Raw genomic sequence first — 16,177 nt, 5'->3', positions numbered from 1 at the left:
AACTTATTTGACAGGGTCCAAATAGGCTGTCTGTGGACAGTCCATTTTTAGGCTAATTATGCATAATTATTAGCTTTAATGTACATCAGTGTGTTGTATTGTGTCCCCTGTGTGGTGTACAGTAGGTTTCACCTCATAAAACCACTGTAATTATGAAATATGACCTGTTAATGCATTGACCACGGATAGCCTATTTGGACCCCGTCAAATAAGTTGCAGGTGGGACTTCACCACATGTGATGAAATCGCCTAATCATTACGGGGATTCACCCGCTGAAAATGTCTAAGTTAAAAACAGCATCCCACCTGTAGCTTATTCGACAGGGTCCAAATAGGCTGTTCATGGACAGTCCATATTTAGGGGACGGTCATACACTAAAAGTAAAAGGGTCTGCTCCAGGCAGAAGGAAGATCCCATATGGTCTAGCGGTCAGGATTCCTGATTTTCACCCAGGCGGCCCGGGTTTGGCTCCCGGTATGGGAAGATCGGGTTTTCTTTGCATCACTTAATCGAAACAACCAGCATGTATGGCTGTAGCAGTTTTAGCCGGTGGCGGAGATTCAGCAACCTGATATGTTGAGGTTCTGTCCCAAATCAGTGTGCCTTCGATAGCTCAGCTGGTAGAGCGGAGGACTGTAGGTGGCAAATTGGCAATCCTTAGGTCGCTGGTTCAACTCTGGCTCGAAGGAGTTCTTTTTCACACATAAACATTTCCTTGGCCCTGCTTCTCGACGAGGGCGTCAGCGCTTGAGTTCGTAGTTCGCCATTTTACAATCACGACCGCCGGTGGTGGGCAAAAGCTTAGGTCGCTGGTTCAACTCCGGCTCGAAGGAGTTCTTTTTCACACATAAACATTTCCTTGGCCCTGCTTCTCGACGAGGGCGTCAGCGCTTGAGTTCGTAGTTCGCCATTTTACAATCACGACCGCCGGTAGTGGGCAGAAGCTCATTCCCTGACCGGGAATCGAACCCGGGCCGCGGTGGTGAGAGCGCCGAATCCTGACCACTAGACCACCAGGGAAGGTCTGCTGATGACTTGCCCTCAAGCGTGGGTGTGGCCTCTACCAGATTTTGCAGCAAGACCACTAATACTTGTATTTTCCTCCAGGAGAGGAGACGTCACTGACCCTGGCAAACTGACAAACTGTCACAGACTCTGTAGGAATATCCTAACAACACCACAACTTGCCATGAAAACAAAGCAACCGAGATCCCCAACATGTGAGGCCGCCATCTCGAAGGATTTTAACGCAGTTTTTTGCAGACGTCTCTTACCCTGGATCCCGGTTCTTCCGCTGAGAAACTGTCACAGACTCTGTAGGAATATCCTAACAACACCACAAACTTGCCATAAAAACTAAAAATTTGAGATCCCCAACATGTGAGACCTCCATCTCTAAGGTTTTTCTTAGCAGTTTTTTGCAGACGTCTCTGTTATTATTATTATTGGATTGGCTGAGAAATATTAAAAATTGACAGTCTGATAGGCTGCTTTGTCAGTAGGATAACGGTTACCATACAATACTATGCTTCTTTTAAAATGCATGGCATGAGTACTGTCACAAGGACCTTGCTTTACGACCAGTTTGTAGTGTCTATTATGCCATCGCAAGAATGGGAGGAAACTGAACCCCCTCGTGAGGCAAATGAGAGCTCCCTCTGATGAGCCTGATGAAATTGAATTCAGTAAACAATCCCTACAGATCATTCCCATGTTCTTAAAGGGGACGGTCACACACTAAAAGTAAAATGGTCTGCTCCAGGCAGAAGGAAGATCCCATATGGTCTAGCGGTCAGGATTCCTGGTTTTCACCCAGGCGGCACGGGTTCAACTCCTGGTATGGGAAGATCGGGTTGTCTTTGTATCACTTAATCGAAACAACCAGCATGTATGTCTGTAGCAGTTTTAGCCGGTGGCGGAGATTCAGCAACCTGATATGTTGAGGTTCTGTCCCCAATCAGTGTGCCTTTGATAGCTCAGCTGGAAGAGCGGAGGACTGTAGGTGGCAGGTTGGCAATCCTTAGGTCGCTGGTTCAACTCTGGCTCGAAGGAGTTCTTTTTCACACATAAACATTTCCTTGGCCCTGCTTCTCGACGAGGGCCTCAGCGCTTGAGTTCGTAGTTCGCCATTTTACAATCACGACCGCCGGTGTTGGGCAAAAGCTTAGGTCGCTGGTTCAACTCCGGCTCGAAGGAGTTCTTTTTCACACATAAACATTTCCTTGGCCCTGCTTCTCGACGAGGGCGTCAGCGCTTGACTTCGTAGTTCGCCGGTATGGGTCACACACTAAAATTAAAATGGTCTGCTCCAGGCAGAAGGAAGATCCCATATGGTCTAGCGGTCAGGATTCCTGGTTTTCACCCAGGCGGCCCAGGTTTCACTCCCGGTATGTTTTCACACATAAACATTTCCTTGGCCCTGCTTCTCGACGAGGGCGTCAGCGCTTGAGTTCGTAGTAAGGGAAGTCAAGCTGTTCGTGGTATTTTCCCCATTCATTTAAGTTGCCATTGTCAGCACCGAAACTTCGAGGTCCGCGTGCTCGAAATGGACGACACGAGCTGTTTATTCAGTGGTGCCGTGTCACTTTTCCAAAATCGCATATAAAGTGGCCGAGATTAGCATATATTAGCATAGGCTCTCTGTGTACGCCTCTGGGGGTGCCATTGCACCACGTGGGAGTCCACCAAGTGCTTTGGGGTCCGCCAACTACCTACTCTTCACCATAGTCCATGTTTATGTGTGAAACGCCCGATCGGCCCGAAACTAACGTATGCGTCCCGTCACGGGCCCCTGGGACGGGTTCTAGAGTTCCACGTCCAAAGCTGCTCGTTTGGCCAAAAAACACCCCCTTGACCTGGAAGCGCCTGTGAAGTTTAAACTGAATAAATTGCACGTGGGAGGGCGGAAATACAGGGGTCGAAAGGTCGCACCGCCTCCAAATTCGCCGCCCTGGTAGTCGAGGGGCCCCCGGTTCTAGATCCCGGATCGCAGGGTTCTAGATCGGTTCCAAGTGTATCATTTTTTTGTGCAATAATCTCCTCGCTTTGGTTCTACTGAGCATATGTCTTTCTGTGTGTGCAAGAGGGCTGCCATTAATTGGACCATGTGCTCGGTGAAGGGTGGACAGAAAGGTCCGATCGGCCCGAAACTGACGTATGCGTCTCGTCACGGGCCTCTGGGACGGGTTCTAGAGTTCCGCGTCCCTCTGACCTTTTTTCACGCTAATTGGCCACCAACAGCCCCATGGAATAAGTTGCACGTGGGACGTCAAAAAAACAGGGGCCAAAAGGGGTCGAAAGGTCGCAGCGGCCCAAATTCGACACGGCGGTGGTCCGCGGGCCCCCGGTTCTAGATCGGTTCTAAGTATGTGTTTCAGCAAAATGGTTCGAAGGAAACGCCCGATCGGCCCGAAACTGACACGCGGGTCTCGTCACGGGCCCCGGGGACGGGTTCTAGAGTTCCGTGTCCCTCTGACCTTTTTTCGCGCTAATTGGCCACCAACAGCCCCATGGAATAAGTTGCACGTGGGACGTCAAATAAACAGTCGCCCTAAGGAGTCAAAAGGTCGCAGGACCTCGAGATTGGTCACGGACGACCGCCACGGGCCCCCAAATCGGGCCCCAGAGTATCGTGGCTCTAGATGCTTCCTGAGCCTAGTAGGCCGTCTAATCCTAACTGCTGAATTAACCCTTGCAGACACATGCTCCCATAGAGATCAATGGGAGACAGAGAGGTGCATAATAAATAGCTAAAAATAAACTTGGCATGTCTCGACCTAGACCGCTCTGTCTGTCGCAGAGGGCCACGTGACGCAACTTTTTGTAGAGTTTGGGGTCCCTCGGACCCCCGGGGGCCGCGTGGGAGCCACTGACACGTGCAACTTATCCCATTCATTTTCATAGGCGTTTGGTAGACATCCCCACGCAACGGTCCCAATAGCTCCGAATGGCTCCGATTTGAAATCTGTGGCCCCTCAGGGTCCCCTCAGACGGTCCGCAAAGACTGGGGTCCGTAGTACCCCGTTAAGTGCGTTACAGTCAAAAACAGCATCCCATCTGTAACCTATTTGACGGGTGCCCTAATTGCTGTCCGTGGACAGTCCATTTTTAGGCTAATTATGCATAATTATTAGCTTTAATGTACATCAGTGTGGTTTACAGTAGGTTTGACCACATAAAACCATTGTAATTATGAGATATGACCTATTAATGCATTGACCACGGACAGCCTATTTGGACCCCGTCAAATAAGTTACAGGTGGGCCATTACTTTGCCCACCTGTAACTTATTTGACAGGGTCCAAATAGGCTGTCTGTGGACAGTCCATTTTTAGGCTAATTATGCATAATTATTAGCTTTAATGTACATCAGTGTGTTGTATTGTGTCCCCTGTGTGGTGTACAGTAGGTTTCACCTCATAAAACCACTGTAATTATGAAATATGACCTGATAATGCATTGACCACGGACAGCCTATTTGGAACCCGTCAAATAAGTTGCAGGTGGGACTTCAACACATGTGATGAAATCGCCTAATCATTACGGGGATTCACCCGCTGAAAATGTCTAAATTAAAAACAGCATCCCACCTGTAGCTTATTCGACAGGGTCCAAATAGGCTGTTCATGGACAGTCCATATTTAGGCTAATTATGCATAATTAATAGCTTTAATGTACATCAGTGTGCTGTATTGTGTCCCCAGTGTGGTTTACAGTAGGTTTGACCACATAAAACCATTGTAGTTATGAGATATGACCTATTAATGCATTGACCACGGACAGCCTATTTGGACCCCGTCAAATAAGTTACAGGTGGGCCCTTACTTTGCCCACCTGTAACTTATTTGACAGGGTCCAAATAGGCTGTCTGTGGACAGTCCATTTTTAGGCTAATTATGCATAATTGTTAGCTTTAATGTACATCAGTGTGTTGTATTGTGTCCCCTGTGTGGTGTACAGTAGGTTTCACCTAATTATGAAATATGACCTGTTAATGCATTGACCACGGACAGCCTATTTGGACCCCGTCAAATAAGTTGCAGGTGGGACTTCACCACATGTGATGAAATCGCCTAATCATTACGGGGATTCACCCGCTGAAAATGTCTAAATTAAAAACAGCATCCCACCTGTAGCTTATTCGACAGGGTCCAAATAGGCTGTTCATGGACAGTCCATATTTAGGGGACGGTCACACACTAAAAGTAAAAGGGTCTGCTCCAGGCAGAAGGAAGATCCCATATGGTCTAGCGGTCAGGATTCCTGGTTTTCACCCAGGCGGCCCGGGTTCGACTCCCGGTATGGGAAGATCGGGTTGTCTTTGCATCACTTAATCGAAACAACCAGCATGTATGTCTGTAGCAGTTTTAGCCGGTGGCGGAGATTCCGCAACCTGATATGTTGAGGTTCTGTCTCCAATCAGTGTGCCTTCGATAGCTCAGCTGGAAGAGTGGAGGACTGTAGGTGGCAAGTTGGGAATCCTTAGGTCGCTGGTTCAACTCCGGCTTGAAGGAGTTCTTTTTCACACATAAACATTTCCTTTGCCCTGCTTCTCAACGAGGGCGTCACCGCTTGAGTTCGTAGTTCGCTATTTTACAATCACGACCACCGGTGGTGGGCAAAAGCTTAGGTCGCTGGTTCAACTCCGGCTCGAAGGAGTTCTTTTTCACACATAAACATTTCCTTGGCCCTGCTTCTCGACGAGGGCGTCAGCGCTTGAGTTCGTAGTTCGCCATTTTACAATCACGACCGCCGGTGGTGGGCAAAAGCTTAGGTCGCTGGTTCAACTCCGGCTCGAAGGAGTTCTTTTTCACACATACACATTTCCTTGGCCCTGCTTCTCGACGAGGGCGTCAGCGCTTGAGTTCGTAGTTCGCCATTTTACAATCACGACCGCCGGTGGTGGGCAAAAGCTAATTCCCTGAACAGGAATCAAACCCGGGCCGCGGCGGTGAGAGCGCCGAATCCTAACCACTAGACCACCAGGGAAGGTCTGCTAACGACTTGCCCTCAAGCCTCGCTGTGGCCTCTACCAGATTTTGCAGCAAGACCACTAATACTTGTATTTTCCTCCAGGAGAGGAGACGTCACTGACCCTGGCAAACTGACAAACTGTCACAGACTCTGTAAGAATATCCTAACAACACCACAACTTGCCACGAAAACAAAGCAACCGAGATCCCCAACATGTGAGGCCTCCATCTCGAAGGATTTTAACGCAGTTTTTTGCAGACGTCTCTTACCCTGGATCCCAGTTCTTCCGCTGAGAAACTGTCACAGACTCTGTAGGAATATCCTACCAACACCACAAACTTGCCATAAATACAAAAAATTTGAGACCCCCAACATGTGAGACCTCCATCTCTAAGGTTTTTTTTAGCAGTTTTTTGCAGACGTCTCTGTTATTATTATTATTGGATTGGTTGAGAAATATTAAAAATTGACAGTCCAACAATAGGCTGCTTTGTCAGTAGGATAACGGTTACCATACAATACTATGCTTCTTTTAAAATGCATTGCATGAGTACTGTCACAAGGACCTTGCTTTACGACCAGTTTGTAGTGTCTATTATGCAATCGCAAGAATCGGAGGAAACTGAACCCCCTCGTGAGGCAAATGAGAGCTCCCTCTGATGAGTCTGATGAAATTGAATTCAGTAAACAATCCCTTCGGATCATTCCCATGTTCTTAAAGGGGACGGTCACACACTAAAAGTAAAGTGGTCTGCTGCATGCAGAAAGAAGTTCCCATATGGTCTAGCGGTCAGGATTCCTGGTTTTCACCCAGGCGGCCCGGGTTCGACTCCCGGTATGGGAAGATGGGGTTGTCTTTGCATTACTTAATCGAAACAACCAGCATGTATGTCTGTAGCAGTTTTAGCCGGTGGCGGAGATTCAGCAACCTGATATGTTGAGGTTCTGTCCCCAATCAGTGTGCCTTCGATAGCTCAGCTGGTAGAGCGGAGGACTGTAGGTGGCAAGTTGGCAATCCTTAGGTCGCTGGTTCAACTCCGGCTCGAAGGAGTTCTTTTTCACACATAAACATTTCCTTGGCCCTGCTTCTCGACGAGGGCGTCAGCGCTTGAGTTCGTAGTTCGCCATTTTACAATCACGACCGCCGGTGGTGGGCAAAAGCTTAGGTCGCTGGTTCAACTCCGGCTCGAAGGAGTTCTTTTTCACACATAAACATTTCCTTGGCCCTGCTTCTCGACGAGGGCGTCAGCGCTTGAGTTCGTAGTTCGCCATTTTAAAATCACGACCGCCGGTGGTGGGCAAAAGCTTAGGTTGCTGGTTCAACTCCGGCTCGAAGGAGTTCTTTTTCACACATAAACATTTCCTTGGCCCTGCTTCTCGACGAGGGCGTCAGCGCTTGAGTTCGTAGTTCGCCATTTTACAATCACGACCGCCGGTGGTGGGCAAAAGCTCATTCCCTGACCGGGAATCGAACACGGGCCACGGCGGTGAGAGCGCCGAATCCTAACCACTAGACCACCAGGGAAGGTCTGCTATCGACTTGCCCTCAAGCCTCGTTGTGGCCTCTACCAGATTTTGCAGCAAGACCACTAATACTTGTATTTTCCTCCAGGAGAGGAGACGTCACTTACCCTGGCAAACTGACAAACTGTCACAGACTCTGTAGGAATATCCTAACAACACCACAACTTGCCATGAAAACAAAGCAACCGAGATCCCCAACATGTGAGGCCTCCATCTCGAAGGATTTTAACGCAGTTTTTTGCAGACGTCTCTTACCCTGGATCCCGGTTCTTCCGCTGAGAAACTGTCACAGACTCTGTAGGAATATCCTAACAACACCACAAACTTGCCATAAAAATAAAAAAAACTGAGATCCCCAACATGTGAGACCTCCATCTCTAAGGTTTTTTTTTATCAGTTTTTTGCAGACGTCTCTGGCCCTGGATCCCAGTTCCAAGTTCTTCCGCTGAGAAACTGTCACAGGCTCTGGAGGAATATCCTAACAACACCACAACTTGCCATGAACACAAAAACAATAAGATCCCCAACATGTGAGGCCTGCATCTCAAAGGTTTTTAAAGAAGTTTTTTGCAGACGCCTATGGGCCTGGATCCCAGTTCTTCCACTGAGAAACTGTCACAGGCTCTGTAGTAATATCCTAACAACACCACAACTTAACATTTATTTTATTTTATTTCCTTTATTTTTCCAGGAAGGTCCCATTGAGATTAAAAGAAATCTCTTCCTCCAGGGAGTCCTGGCCAAGATGGCCACACTACAAATCACACACAAACACACAACACATATAAAACATTCCAGAAACATTCCATATTCCTAAATATTTATAAGTTGGTATTCTTTCTATATTTAAAACCCTCAATAGTCAGAATAGGCATAACAGTAGACATAGAACGGCTACGTTTATTTACATTTAAAACTAATTTTAGTTTCAACAAAGTAAGCTGAAAAGTATAAAAAGAATCCTTAAGAATTTCAATAGCCTGAGACACAGAGGATGCAGTGGAGTAAATAATTGTATCGTCAGCATAAAAATTTAGCTTTGCCGATTGTATTCCCTGCCCCAATTCATTAATAAAAATAGAAAAAAGAAGTGGTGCCAATAAAGAACCTTGCGGGACACCCTTCCTGACTATTACCATGGATGAGGTGTAATTATCTACAGCAACACATTGAGTTCTATCCGATAAATAATTTTTAAACCAACTCACAGCCGAATTATCGAGGCCAACACTTTTAAGCCTCCGTAACAGTAAAACACGATCCATTAAGTCAAACGCTTTTGTCAAATCAAAAAATAAGGCCGCACAATGTTGTCTATTATCGAGAGCAGTAATTAAATCATTAGTGACTAATGTAGTAGGAGTTATCGTACTATGGCCCGCTCTAAATCCTGACTGAAATGCGTTCAAAATATTATGACTAAGTAGATATTCTTTCAATTGATCATTTATAATAGATTCAAAAACTTTTGCTAAAACCGTTAATTTAGAAATCGGACGATAATTATTCAAATTTAGAAGGATCGCCTCCTTTTAATAAAGGCATAACCATATCCGATTTCCAAGATGGCGGAATTACATTAGTGGATAGACTCAAATAAAAAATCGATGCAATAGGTTCGGCAATAATATCTGCTGACAATTTTAAAAAAATTGGTGTAATTTGGTCAGACCCAACTGATTTCTTACAGTCTAAATTTCGGAGTAGTTTATAAACTTGGGACGGCAAGACAGGGGCAAAAGAAAATAAATCTGATTCACTATTAGTCAACTCATCAGTTCTCTGTTCATCAAGGACCAACGAATTGTCTGTTATCAAACCAGCTGAAATAAAATGACTATTAAACGTATTAACAATATCAGCCTTGTCTGTAATCAATCTTTGATTCAACTTTAAAACTTTTGGAAGATTAGTGGATGTATTTGATCCTATAAAAGATTTCATTAATTTCAAAAATTTAGAAGGACAATTCATGTTATCATTAATCAGGTTTAAATAATACTGACTCTTCAAACTTTTTATTAATTTTGTACACTTATTTCGTAATAATCTATATTGAGACCAGTCCTCCTCACCATTTGTTTTCTTTGCTTTAGACCAAGCCACGTTTCTTTGCTTAATAAGATTAGAGACGGATTCATTGAACCAAGGATTATTTCTACCTCTCACCCGAAATCTACGTAAAGGAGCATGTTTATCACAAATTTCTAGAAAGATAGATTTGAAATAATCCCAAGCATCAACCACATCAGGTATAATTGAAACCAACTGTAAATCACTATTATATACATCATGCAAAAAAGCCTGTACATTAAAATTTTTAAATTATATTTAAGATTTGAATTGAGAATTGAGATCCCCAACCTGTGAGGCCTCCATCTTGAAGGTTTTTGTAACAGGCCCCTCATCTGACCCCTTCCTGATGTTGGCTCCAGGTCTGTTGATAGCATGAGAAAAAGTAGATGTCATCACAGGCCTCTGCCCAGTCGAACACCAACAGGTGCCGTGTAAGCTCAAGGACACCTGATCAGTGGGCCAGTGGCGCAATGGATAACGCGTCTGACTACGGATCAGAAGATTCTAGGTTCGACTCCTGGCTGGCTCGCTCTGCCTCTTTTATTATGCTGTCAGCCCTTAGCCGTTTTATTATCCCATAGTTTTTGTTATTATTATTATTGGATTGGTTGAGAAGTATAAAAAATTGACAGTCCAACAATAGGCTGCTTTGTCAGTAGGATAACGGTTACCATACAATACTATGCGTCTTTTAAAATGCATTGCTTGAGTACTGTCACAAGGACCTTGCTTTACGACCAGTTTGTAGTGTCTATTATACCATCGCAAGAATGGGAGGAAACTGAACCCCCTCGTGAGGCAAATGAGAGCTCCCTCTGATGAGTCTGATGAAAAAACAATCCCTTCGGATCATTCCCATGTTCTTAAAGGGGACGGTCACACACTAAAAGTAAAAGGGTCTTCTCCAGGCAGAAGGAAGATCCCATATGGTCTAGCGGTCAGGATTCCTTGTTTTCACCCAGGCGGCCCGGGTTCGACTCCTGGTATGGGAAGATCGGGTTGTCTTTGCATCACTTAATCGAAACAACCAGCATGTATGTCTGTAGTCGGGGAGCCAAAGTCTCAAAAATGGGTTGAACCTGACATGGTCTGCCATACTTTTTATTTGTGTTTTTTCTGTTAACTTTGACCCTAAGAACCAATAATTGGAGGTTCTGCTCTGCCGGAAATATCTCGAAAAATTTAATGTATGCACGCTTTATTTTTTATCACAAAAATGTGAAAAATGATTTTTTTCCTTAAATCCTCAGTGGATTGGGTAGGCTGTCAATAAATGCATTCCAGATACACAGAACACATGTGCTGACAACATCCACTGAAAAAATAACTCTTAAAACACATTTATACATGATTTTGCATCAATTTAATGCAAAAAAGTAGATGTTTTCTCACTTTTTTCCAATATTTTCATCTTTACTTCATTAGCAATCAACTATTACCCTAAGTTATGACATCAGTCGATATTCCATTCTTTTCACTAAACAGTATACTCATTCCACAGAAAAAATTATAAAAATCCAACCAAAATCAATGAATCTGTGATGATTTCACTACTAGTTGGCTATCAACAGGCTCAGAACTCAAAATTCTAAAAAACATGCTGCATATTTAGCATCATGGCACACTTACACACACACCCATGATCTTAGTAATTTGAATGAGTTTGGAACAACAAACTAACGGTTACCAACGGATTTTGAAGCTGCTCATCATTGTCTGTGGGAAGTGACAGTTAGTTTAGTGAATACCGGTAGGTCTGCCCCAGCGTTTTGCGAAAATAATGGTATGGTTATTGTAATGGTAATTAATTGAAAGGACCACGCCAGTCTGCAAACAAGTATATTTCTGATGATTCCTCATCCCAAACGTATCCCTGTAGCATCAGCATTCATTCTCTACTAGTTTACTTAGCTAGCTTTAGCTGTTTTAGCTAATTTCAGTGGTTTCTTTAAAGGGCCATTACTCCTCACAGGAATGGGGTAGAGACTGACTTTTTTTTTTAAATGCTCAGAATCCTATGCTCTGCGAGAGGTATGTGTCATATATGTCTATTTTGCTTCGACCGGAAGTTGAGAAATTCAACAATTTCAACTTGACTTGCTAGTTAAAGAAATAGACATGAGCATAAATGCTGCTACAGGGATATGTTTGGAGCGAGGAATCATTAGAAACACACTTGTATGAAGGCTGGTGTGGACCTTGAAGTGTTTTTCATGTCAGACAGATAGTACGCTAGTAAGGATAACTAAAGGCTGCACTAAATGTTAACTACTGTTAGCAATTAGCTACATGGCCGGTTGATACGTTCAGGTTCAGAAAAATTTTAGCTAGTTAGCTTGTGGCATGACTGGCCACACAAAAATGATATGTAGCAATATTGGATATCAGACTGTACACAATAATGAAAAATACAAATGTTATGTAAGATCTAAACATACTATATATTATGCATAGTTTGTTTTTGCATATAGTATTGTACAGTATATAGTGAGTGATTTGTCAAAAGCTAGTTAGCTAGTAGTGTCAAACATCTAGATTTCTTTCACCTGAATGCACAATATTTCCCATTTGCAGATTTGGTTCTGATCTTATTGAGTTTGTTGTGGAGGAAAAGTTAGCGAGAAGAGAAGGCAGCAGAGGATTGAAAAGGACAGTAAAGAGGAGTGGAGTGGAGAGGAGAGTGGAGGATTAAACAGAAGAGAAGAGTGAAGAGGACAGGGGTGGACTGAACAACAGATGTAGATCAAGATGGCGGCGCGAATACATCGCGAGGCTCGTGGTCTCTCCAGATTCTGCAATTTTGCTTTATTTTTTTTTCTTGCTCATTTCGGGTCTGTTCGTGCAGAACAGTTGTGCCTTCACATCGTACACCCGATTCGAGCTTTTGGATATTGGTTCGCGAACTTCCAACAGGTTTATGGACAACCTTCGACTGCTTCCTGAGATCGCCAGAACACCCGAGGCTATGCACCCTGCCCGGCCGGGCGGAAGTGCTCGCAGGCGGCGTCGAGATCGTAAACAAAGGCGGGGGAAGCGCGGAGGACTAAGAGCTAAGCTAAAGCTAACACCACATAGGCTCTCGTTACCCAGCATTTTCCTTGCCAATGTACAGTCGCTGTTGAACAAAATGGACGAGATTCGACTCAACATCACATGCAACAAGAGACTTTTGGACTGTAATGTCCTAATCTTCACAGAAACATGGTTAAACAGCGGAATACCGGACAACGCTATTGAGCTAGCGGGACGCCATACATTCCGAGCGGATAGAACATTAGATGGCTCTGGTAAGACCAGAGGTGGTGGATTGTGCATTTACATTAACAAAGCTTGGTGCACAAACTCTGCTATTGTTGGGAGACATTGTTCAGCTAACCTTGAGTTTCTCATGGTTAAATGTAGACCGTTTTATCTACCGCGGGAGTTCACTTCCACTATTATCACTGCAGCCTATATTCCCCCGGATGCTGATGCCAAGTTTGCTATGAAAGAACTTCACGCAACCATCAGTAAACAACAGACCGTCCACCCGGAAGCTGCGTTTATTGTTGCGGGTGATTTTAATCATTCAAACTTAAAGTCAGTGCTACCGAAATTTCACCAGCATGTTTCCTGTCACACCAGAGGAAACAAAACTTTAGACCATGTTTACACAAGCATGGCTGGAGCTTACGTCGCGACACCCCTCCCCCACCTGGGACAGTCAGACCACCTTTCTTTGTTCCTCACGCCCAAGTATGCACCTCTCATCAATCGCGTGAAGCCATCAGTGAAGACCATCAAGGTGTGGCCTGCGGGGGCAGATTTCTCACTCCAGGAAAGGTTTCTACACACTGACTGGAGTATGTCTGCCTTCCTGAACGAGCTAAATGACTTTTATGCTCGCTTTGAAAGAGACAACAGTGAAACTGCCACCAAGCTCAAATCCCCAGCAGACCACCCGCCAATCACACTCTCCTCCACAGATGTCTGCAAGGCACTGAGCAGGATCAGCGGGCACAAGGCTGCTGGACCAGACAACATCCCTGGACGCGTACTCAGGGCATGTGGGGAGCAGCTCGCTGGGGTTTTTACAGACATTTTCAACCTGTCTCTTGCCCAAGCAGCAGTACCAACATGCTTTAAATGCACTTCCATTGTGCCAGTGCCAAAACACTCCAGCCCGAAGTGCCTTAACGACTACCGCCCAGTAGCACTCACACCCATCGTAATGAAGTGCTTTGAGCGGCTGGTCCTGGCACACCTAAAAGACTCTCTACCATCCACATTGGACTCACATCAGTTTGCCTACCGTAGCAATAGGAGCACAGAGGATGCTGTTTCCATGTCACTGCACTCTGTGCTCACACATCTGGACAAAAAGAACACCTATGCACGCATGCTGTTTGTTGACTTCAGTTCAGCATTCAACACTGTCATCCCAACTAAGCTAATAGCCAAACTTGGAGACCTGGGCATCAACACCTCCATGTGCAACTGGATTTTGGACTTTTTGACCAACAGACCCCAGAATGTTCGATCTGGCTCCACCTGCTCCACGTCCATTACACTCAACACTGGTGTACCACAGGGCTGTGTGCTAAGCCCGTTTCTCTACTCCCTCTTCACCTCCGACTGCAAGCCTGTGTACGGATCTAATTCCATCGTCAAGTTTGCGGACGACACTACGGTGATTGGTCTCATCAGCAACAACGATGAGACTGCCTATAGGGAGGAGATCAAGCACCTGGCCACATGGTGCACTGAAAATAACCAGCTCCTCAACACCACCAAAACAAAGGAGCTCATCGTGGACTTCAGAAAAGAGTCAAGAGGCACACATGACACCATCCACATCAATGGAATGGCTGTTGAGCGTGTCTCCAGTTTCAAGTTCTTGGGAATCCACATCTCGGCGGACATGTCCTGGACAACCAACACCTCCTGCCTGGTCAGGAAGGCTCACCAGCGCCTTTTCTTCCCGAGGACACTGAGGAAGAATCAGCTTTCCTCGACTATCCTGGTGAACTTCTATCGCTGTGCAATAGAAAGCATCCTGACCAACTGTGCTACAGTGTGGTATGGGAGCTGTTCTGTTGCAGAGCGCAAGGCACTGCAGCGGGTGGTGAAAACCGCCCAGCGCATCACTGGGACTCAACTACCTGCCATCGAGCACATCCAGAGGAAACGCTGTCTGCACCGAGCTCGCAGCATCCTTAAGGACTCCTCTCACCCAGCCCACAGACTGTTTTCTCTACTGCCCTCCGGCAGGCCTTTCAGGTGCCTCCGGACCAGGACCAGCAGACTAAAGAACAGCTTTTTCCCCAGAGCTGTCTCTTTACTGAACTCTAACCCTCACTGATCCCACTCCCCTCATATACTGATAATCTCTCCTCTCCCTCCTCACACCTAACTCCATTTTGTTATTGGTTATTTGTTATTTGCAATGCTATAATGTTAATTTGCACTGCTGACTATTATCATATTAACAACTGTTTACATATGCATCTTGCACTACTCACCTGACTAGAATATCAATTTGCACTGCCGACTGTTTATTTACAGTACCAATTGTTTACATATACATTTGCAATACCGTACTTTAACTGTAATATGCAATTACTTTCCATTGCACTTTTACTCGGATAGCTTCTGTCCAACTTAATTTGCACTACTTTAAATCCATTGTTATAATGCTCATTTAGCCTTACTTATTACATATATCTATCTGAAAATCCTGTTTATAGTAATAACCATCTGTTTATTATGCTCACATTCTGTATATTATCACATTCTATATATATCACATTAGTATATCAAGCTCACATTCTGTTTATAGTAATAGCCATCTGTATATATATTCATAGTACACATTCACCTGTAAACTCTGTTTATAGTAATAATCATCTGTATATTATGTTCATTGTACATATCTGTAAAAATTCTGTTTATAGTAATAGCCATCTGTATATTATATTCAGTACATATCTAGCTATATTTATTCAGTACATATCCATGTACTGCACTTATGGAACCATTGTATATCCTGCACTTGCTGCTATTGCACTTCTGGTTAGACCCAAACTGCATTTCGTTGCCTTGTACCTGTACTTGTGTAATGACAATAAAGTTGAATCTAATCTAATCTAATCTAATAGTAGAGGAAAAAAGAGGAGTGAATTGACCAGGAAAGAAGAGTGGAGTGGAGAGGTATGGAGAGGAGTTGATTGAATTGGAGAGAAGAAGAGGGAAGAGGAGAATAGTGTAGAAAAGTAGAAGAGGAGAAGAGTAGAGAGGATAGGAGAGGAGAGAAGAGTGGAGAGGAGTGGATGGAATAGAAGAGATTAGGAGTGGAGAGGGGAGAAGAGTGAAGAGGAGAGGATTAAACAAGAGAGGAGAAGCGTGGAGGAGAAAGGAGAGGAGGAGAAGGGAGAGGAGTGAACTGAACAGGAGAGGATAAGAGTGACGAGGAGAGAACAGGAGAGGAGTGATGTGAATTGGAGAAGTATGAAGGATGGAGCCTGAGTTCTCAACCAAGAAGCTGGAGAGAAAGCTGCTCAGTACCAACTATACTGCTTGCATAATATGTCAGAAAACAGACAGTGACGCTGGTCCTCATCAGAA

General features: G+C 44.8%; 1 long non-coding RNA gene and 10 other non-coding genes across 11 annotated transcripts in view; 8 read left to right on the top strand and 3 right to left on the bottom strand.

Annotated features, from left to right (window-relative positions):
• The window catches only part of LOC143713576 (uncharacterized), a 380,928-nt gene that overhangs the window by 261,877 nt on the left and 102,874 nt on the right, over nucleotides 1-16,177 (bottom strand). The window lies entirely within an intron of this gene.
• On the top strand, nucleotides 604-690 carry trnay-gua (transfer RNA tyrosine (anticodon GUA)). Its single transcript is given in 2 exon segments — nucleotides 604-640; nucleotides 655-690. It is a non-coding gene; the product is annotated as a tRNA-Tyr (tRNA).
• trnae-cuc (transfer RNA glutamic acid (anticodon CUC)) lies at nucleotides 950-1,021 on the bottom strand. Its single transcript has one exon. It is a non-coding gene; the product is annotated as a tRNA-Glu (tRNA).
• On the top strand, nucleotides 1,776-1,847 carry trnae-uuc (transfer RNA glutamic acid (anticodon UUC)). The gene has a single exon. It is a non-coding gene; the product is annotated as a tRNA-Glu (tRNA).
• On the top strand, nucleotides 1,967-2,053 carry trnay-gua (transfer RNA tyrosine (anticodon GUA)). The gene is given in 2 exon segments: nucleotides 1,967-2,003; nucleotides 2,018-2,053. It is a non-coding gene; the product is annotated as a tRNA-Tyr (tRNA).
• Nucleotides 5,237-5,308, top strand: trnae-uuc (transfer RNA glutamic acid (anticodon UUC)). Its single transcript has one exon. It is a non-coding gene; the product is annotated as a tRNA-Glu (tRNA).
• On the top strand, nucleotides 5,428-5,514 carry trnay-gua (transfer RNA tyrosine (anticodon GUA)). Its single transcript is given in 2 exon segments — nucleotides 5,428-5,464; nucleotides 5,479-5,514. It is a non-coding gene; the product is annotated as a tRNA-Tyr (tRNA).
• On the top strand, nucleotides 6,747-6,818 carry trnae-uuc (transfer RNA glutamic acid (anticodon UUC)). Its single transcript has one exon. It is a non-coding gene; the product is annotated as a tRNA-Glu (tRNA).
• Nucleotides 6,938-7,024, top strand: trnay-gua (transfer RNA tyrosine (anticodon GUA)). Its single transcript is given in 2 exon segments — nucleotides 6,938-6,974; nucleotides 6,989-7,024. It is a non-coding gene; the product is annotated as a tRNA-Tyr (tRNA).
• On the bottom strand, nucleotides 7,428-7,499 carry trnae-cuc (transfer RNA glutamic acid (anticodon CUC)). Its single transcript has one exon. It is a non-coding gene; the product is annotated as a tRNA-Glu (tRNA).
• trnar-acg (transfer RNA arginine (anticodon ACG)) lies at nucleotides 10,031-10,103 on the top strand. Its single transcript has one exon. It is a non-coding gene; the product is annotated as a tRNA-Arg (tRNA).

This window comes from Siphateles boraxobius, unplaced genomic scaffold (assembly GCF_051911475.1).
Source record: "Siphateles boraxobius isolate OS27281-9 unplaced genomic scaffold, OSU_SipBor_1 52, whole genome shotgun sequence".
NCBI lineage: Eukaryota > Metazoa > Chordata > Actinopteri > Cypriniformes > Leuciscidae > Siphateles > Siphateles boraxobius.
The sequence above is the reverse complement of the archived record's forward strand: the minus strand, read 5'-3'. Positions and strand labels throughout refer to the sequence as shown.